Consider the following 7820-nt stretch of genomic DNA (forward strand, 5'->3'; position numbering starts at 1 on the left):
GCTCTAGAATTTATTTTCCTTAAATTTACGATTTACGTATCCGTTTGTCATAAAAATTTGTCTTTCCACTTTTTTCCCGAGACAACAAATATTCGAGTACAAAGTAACTCAGATATGTGTTTTAAGATTTCAATATTTAAGAAACTGATGTCTGGAGTGCTGTTTTTCAAACCTTCTATAGTATTATAGACTTCTAAGGCTGTTGTGTTTTCCAAAAAGAAAGTATTATAAATACAGTAGAGCATCGTTTATCCGAAGGTCGGTTATCCGAAACGTCGGTTATCCGAAGGAATTCCAGTCGACAAATTTAAATTTTCGCCAGTGCTGTGGCGCTGTAATCTTTGGCTATGTCTTCGGCTACTCAAATATTTTACGTTTTTGATACTAAATTAACTTCTGAAGTATAATTTTTTATTGTTTTTATATTTTTCAATATATTTATTTTGTTTGTACAAAATAAAAAAATAATTTTTAACGATACAATAGTCTTTGTTAGGCTTAACATCGACGAAAATTCAATGCAAAGCGACATGCAATGGAGAAAAATTTCAATATGGGATAGGTTAATATATTTTTTCATACATAATCGGCCATCCGAAATATCGATTTTCCGAACAACCCCAGTCCCCAATTGATTCGGATAATCGACACTCTACTGTAAATAAGTGCTGTAGAGTACTTTAAATTGCAAATATATGTAACAACTGTTGGAAATTCTTGATCACTATTCTTTATTTTCAATTTATGAAAATTTAGGGATATGTGAAATTTTATACTTTTATGAAAGAACTGGAAAAGATTTGGGAAATTGCCAATTTAGAGTTGATTTCTAATATAATCCCAAATTAAAATAGTAGAACTTCAACTTTTTTCTCAAAATTCAAAATACATTAACAGTCTAGAAGTAAACTGGAAGTTAGAAAAGTGTCATTGTAGATAATGATTTATGAATTTGATCAATTATTTTTTTGTATTTGAAATTTCCTAAATCAATGGTGTAGCATCATTGATTATATGGAATATATATCTTTATCCTTAAAATATTATTGTGTGTACTGATTCTTGATCTGATACTTTTATTTTGTTGTGAAGCAAACAAATTCTGACAAGATATAATTTACTGTTAATTTTAACAATAACTTGCCACTTGGCCAAGAATTTTAAAGTTTGCCAATGGCTGAATGGTTAACACCACACTGAATACTGGTCACAAGTTTGCAGCTGAACAATGGACTTACCATGTGGATTTTTTTTGGGTTTTCTTCACATGTCTAACACCCAAATAGAGGGGCCAATTTTCCATAAAAAGTTTTTCTGGAAGGTGAACCCCTTAGCAGATTGCCCATGTGTTGCTTTGCTGTGTCCCATCAAACAAAACCTGTTCCTATTTTTTGGTCCTTTATATCAGTATTTTTCAACTGCTGGTCCGCAAAAAAATTTCACTGATCTGCAGAAAAATATTTGACTGTACTGATGTTGGCACAGTTGATTACTGGTGACATTTAAATAGTAATCTAGTGTTACTGTTTGCTCTTTGTTATGTACTGTACAGTAACTCTAATTAAGCATATATAAGGTTAATAAATAAGTATAATTCATAGTCATATATAATTATTTAGTCCAAGTAAAATTATGTATAATTTTACTAGTCTGTTGTGAGAACAAAGCAAACTTTTTTCTCATAACAACGGACCAATGTTTTACATCATCAAAAACACTGTTTTACATCATCACCCTCATGAAAATTGACACTAAATCACTGTTCTAGATTGATTCTGTTAGTTTTTCTTTATTCAGTAAATCATAATAGTTACTACTACATTTACTAGATATTTCTCTATATTTTTTTTTATCATTTTGTATCTCATTTTTAATATTACTTGGTATTTTTTTGTCTTTTACTATAATTTCTTTATATCTTTTTTATCCTCCCTAATAATTAACCTTTTGTAAAATTGTTAGACTCTTTATATTTTACTTTATTACTTAGCTTCTTAGCTTTATTTTTTGGCTTGTTTTGTTGATGGTTTTCCTTCTAAATTTTATTAAGAATTGTAGTTTTAAGTCTCTCTAATCCCTACCTTAATTTTTTTCTACATGGTTTTTACTTTTAAATTTTCCCTGCAATAATGATGATTATTGTTTAGCTTACATTTGTCTACATAAACCAATTAATTGCATCATCATGTTTTACTTCACTCAATGTCACTATTTTTCTTATCTTTTAAATTCTATTGTTTTATTTGGCATTCCAGTTCTTTAGCTCTTTGTTATTTCTTGTGTTTGCCTATTCAAAATGTTTCTTTACCTTTATTATAAATAATATATATATGAGACAATATATGCAATGAATCCTGCAGATGTTTTGAATTCCACTTCAATTATAATGTTTTGTGATTGTCATATTTTAATCATGATTATTGTTTGGGGATGTTCCACAGCAGGGGTCTCCAATATGGAGTATATGGAATTATATGATCTGTGGACCAAATAGTGCCCCAAAGCATATTTATTCAGCCTGAATATCTTTTTTTTATTGACATGCTTTAGCATCGACATTTGAACTAGTTCAAAACATAAACTTTAGTCAACTAGAATTAATAGAACTTGTTACAAATAACCTTTATAAAATTTTATTTAAAGAAGGAAGTTTGTTAATTTTTCTAATTCTTTGCTAGAAGAGAGTTTTAAAAAGTTTGCACAGGAGATATTTCCTAGTTTTTGGTTATACATACCTTTGCAAACAAATCTTATCAAAAATAAAATATATAAAATCAAAATATTGAACATTACTGTCCAACAAATATCTAAAGGAGATTTTGATGACATCCTTTAGAAAAAATAGTTGCAAATTTCACATTGATGTCTATTATTATTCAGAAATAAAAATAATCTTAACCTTAAATTTTTGATTATATCTTTTGTACTTGACTCCAGACCTGTGTCTTACAGCTCACACGGCCCTTCTCAGAAAAAAGGTTGGAGATATGCTCTACAGCCATTAGTATAGCATCATACATTAATTATAATAAAATAAATGATGTAAAGACATATTTCAGACCAGTATTGGTTAAATGTTGAAATTTTATATTATTTAGAATACTGTTTTCCCATTTTGGGGTATATGGAAAAAATTCTGTAATGACTGCCAAATGAAATTTTAAAACAGTATTATTTCAATTTAAGAGAACTTTATACTTGGATCTAGAAAATTTTGAATCGTCTAAGTCCATAATAACTGCTAATTAATATTTTTAATTTTATACATTTTTGAAAGTCTGAGTTTAGTTAGTTTAATTTAAATTACTCTTTTCTGTCAACTAATTTTGTGTGTATATTAATACAGTAGAGCGTTGATTATACAAAAGTCAATTATCCGAAAGAATTCCAGTCAGCAAATTTAAATTTTGCCAGTGCTGTGGTGCTGCAATCTTTGACTGTCTTGGGCTACTCAAATATTTTACATTTTTGATATTAAATTAACTTCTGAAGTATAATTTTTTATTGTTTTTATATTTNAATTTACTTTTAGAAAAACTTATCGTAGATAAAATAACTGCACATTTTGGCTCCTCCCTGTGGGGTCTTTGTCTAATCTCTTAGTTAAAGACAAGAAAATGTAGATAACTCAAATGGAACTTATAACAATCGACACGAATCGGTTATTAACAGAATGTTCCATTCAATCGTGTGTGTAAACAAAGCGCAAAAATAAATGTTAAAGGTCAGCGGTCGGCAACCCAATTACATGTTTTGTGGCACGCCAATTGCATTGGCGTGCCACAAAACATATACAGTAATTGAAAATACTGGACACTAAGCTTGCCACTAAAATAAAATTATAAAATTTATTGCACATTAACACATTTTTATTTAACTATAAATTACACACTATATAAAAATATTATGAAAAATTACAATATTTAAACATTAGTGACTCCCTTGTGGTTCAATTTTAGAAGCTAACACATCAATATTTGGTTCATAGTTAGAAGTTTTTAATTTTATGCGCCACTCAAAATTCTTTTGCATGCCACTAGATGGCTCGCGTGGCATAGTTTGCCGACCGCTGGTATAGATGATAAACGAACAATTATATAATGAAAAAATCTTCTAAAGGCCCTGTCTGTCTTGTAATTAAACAAGCATTTCATTGCACAAAGCACACTCGGAGTTTGCATAATTGAATCTGTTTAGGAACTCCACAGGTGTCAATATGTTCTTGCCCGGAGGAACAAGAAGTTTTAACTAATGATAAAATAGCGGCATTCTCTTGTATTTGTGGTTAGTGATTAACAAGATAAATTTATCGTATAAATGTAATGCTACGTAAACTATGTTAAGTTAATTTATGATAATGCAAAGTCATTTTCAACGTTGAAATCGTTTAAACCTTAAAGTTCAATACATGCAACTAATTACAGCGAAACCTGCTAATATGATCACTGAAGGGACTGGCTCAAAGTAGTCATATAACACAGATGGTCGGTCACCTTATGTAGGTGATCACATTATCAGGTTTCACTGTTGGATGACGTAAACGTGTAACTTAAACCTTTATTTTTTAATTAAATACTTTAAAAAAGCAACCACTATGACTCTTATTGTAAGAATTTGAGAACTTAAAAAGAGAATTTGAATGAAATCTTTTTGCAGCAAGATTGATTACAGAACTTCAGCTATTTTAAAGATGCTTTTAAGATAATATTTTAATGTAATTGCAACAAAAATATTATTCAAAATTCTTTTAGAAAAGTCATAAGTATATAAATAAGACGGCCGAATGGCCGAAGCGCTTAAGGGCCGACACCCAGAGAATCGAATCCATGAAATTTTACGGGTGGATGGCCTGTGTCGGATACGTCGGGCTCCGTGGCCCACTATTAGTCGTTTCATTTTGGGCCTGGTTGAACCCACGAGTTAAAAAATGGAAAAATACAATCCATTAAAAAAACCATTATAAACCAAACTAAACAATTCATTCAAGAATATATTAATTATCAATAAGAACTATTTAATTTTAGATAAACACAGATAATAATTTATCCGAAAAACGAATAAAGTGTTTTAGATAATTAACGAAGGAATTTTATTTATTTTTTTAAGATAAACCAAACGTGTCCACGATTTCCTTCTAGACACCAGAGACCTCTAATGGCGATAAAAAGGAGCGCCATTTTGTTTTGCTGTCGTCGAACGTGTGAGTTGTGATTTGTGTTTGTCTCATCGTTCATTAGGTGAGCAATTAAAAAATTTGAATGATTTTAACGAAAACGTAAACGTTCCTCGAATTATGTACACGTAATAGCATTCAAAATAACACAAAATATTTGCCGGTTTTTCATATAAAAAGTATAACTAGGACAGACGTAGTCGCCAGCTACGTATGAATCTTCCATAACGTGAAATGTTATGAAATTTCAATAAATAGTCCCCAATTTAATTAACTTAAGCGTTTTCAAACGTTTACCAATTTTAATAAATCGATAGAAAGAAACAAATCGATAATTTAATTTATTAAAAATATTTCTTCTGACCTTTCCCTCAAATATGTTTGTGCTTCCATAATGAGTGAATTGTTTACTTTAANCTGCTGGAATATTCTAAATTAAATTTATTTGTTATAATAATTAAATTTAACATGAACTTAACTGCCTATCCTAACCAAATTATTTAATTCCTTAATAGTTTATTAACCACAATGTAGCCTGATAAGAATCCAGAGGTTTGTTTGAATAAATAACTGTTAGTTATAAACTAACAGATAGAGATTAAGTAAAAATTACTGTAAATAAAGACAGAAAATCATTTTTATGTAGAAAATATGATTATCATATTAATGAAAATCAGTACAAAGTTAATAATCTTATTTATTTTAAATTCATATTTACTTGTAATTGATAATTTTTCAAATATTCCTATTCTGATTTGATGATAATTCGTTTATTGATTTTAGTATTTACTCTACACTATTGATGATTCAGCTGTTTTTTTTTTAGTCATTTTATTTGAATCTATCAGTTATGGCTTCTTATTTAAATAATGCAATATGTAATACGTTATAAAAAAAACAATGAGAAAAAACAAACCTGATGAGATACTTCATTCATGGATGTGAATATTTAAGAAGTAAAATTTTACATTCTGATTTACTGATAAACCAAATCATAGCATATGGATTTTAGATTAGAGCGTAATTTCCAAATTACTTTAAAAGTTTTTTAATGTATTCTAATGTATAGACCTATTAAATTATAAATATTTTATGTATTTGAAAGATGATGCACATTATTGAGATTATATGCTTGAACTTCAAATAAACAATGATCTACGATTAACCAGTAACCAGCGTGAAATTCTTAAAAATCAGCGAACATTTTCGATTCCCCTCCTGGGATCTTCTTCAGGCTTATTTTTATACCTTCCGTTATAACTGGATTCTTTAATTCAAATTAAAGAATCCAGGAGGCTTGTTCCATGTAGAATCTCTGAAACATTGCATTTGATATCTGAACATCACACTTAAAGAATATTAGTACATAGTGGAATATCCTCTCTACTTAAATATAAACATCAATTAACCCAATCATGAGACTAAGTGATGGCACATATCATCTATCTGTAAGCCAAATAACTTAATGTTTAATTATTAAGAGCAACATTATTATAGCCTGATATAATCCTGCAGTCATTTGGCATTATTTTTTCTCAGTCATAGCATTTTTCACATAATAGCATTTGTTCATTATTATGCATTTTTGATTTATATATATACAAATAAGTTTTATATATACTTTAATTAATATTGTTGTCATAAGCCATATTATTCATTAAACTTTTAAACAAAAAATTTTACANCTCTACTGTAAATAAGTGCTGTAGAGTACTTTAAATTGCAAATATATGTAACAACTGTTGGAAATTCTTGATCACTATTCTTTATTTTCAATTTATGAAAATTTAGGGATATGTGAAATTTTATACTTTTATGAAAGAACTGGAAAAGATTTGGGAAATTGCCAATTTAGAGTTGATTTCTAATATAATCCCAAATTAAAATAGTAGAACTTCAACTTTTTTCTCAAAATTCAAAATACATTAACAGTCTAGAAGTAAACTGGAAGTTAGAAAAGTGTCATTGTAGATAATGATTTATGAATTTGATCAATTATTTTTTTGTATTTGAAATTTCCTAAATCAATGGTGTAGCATCATTGATTATATGGAATATATATCTTTATCCTTAAAATATTATTGTGTGTACTGATTCTTGATCTGATACTTTTATTTTGTTGTGAAGCAAACAAATTCTGACAAGATATAATTTACTGTTAATTTTAACAATAACTTGCCACTTGGCCAAGAATTTTAAAGTTTGCCAATGGCTGAATGGTTAACACCACACTGAATACTGGTCACAAGTTTGCAGCTGAACAATGGACTTACCATGTGGATTTTTTTTGGGTTTTCTTCACATGTCTAACACCCAAATAGAGGGGCCAATTTTCCATAAAAAGTTTTTCTGGAAGGTGAACCCCTTAGCAGATTGCCCATGTGTTGCTTTGCTGTGTCCCATCAAACAAAACCTGTTCCTATTTTTTGGTCCTTTATATCAGTATTTTTCAACTGCTGGTCCGCAAAAAAATTTCACTGATCTGCAGAAAAATATTTGACTGTACTGATGTTGGCACAGTTGATTACTGGTGACATTTAAATAGTAATCTAGTGTTACTGTTTGCTCTTTGTTATGTACTGTACAGTAACTCTAATTAAGCATATATAAGGTTAATAAATAAGTATAATTCATAGTCATATATAAT

Source organism: Centruroides sculpturatus, unplaced genomic scaffold, assembly GCF_000671375.1.
Source record: "Centruroides sculpturatus isolate CEXI.00-Female unplaced genomic scaffold, Cexi_2.0 scaffold1445, whole genome shotgun sequence".
Taxonomy (NCBI): domain Eukaryota; kingdom Metazoa; phylum Arthropoda; class Arachnida; order Scorpiones; family Buthidae; genus Centruroides; species Centruroides sculpturatus.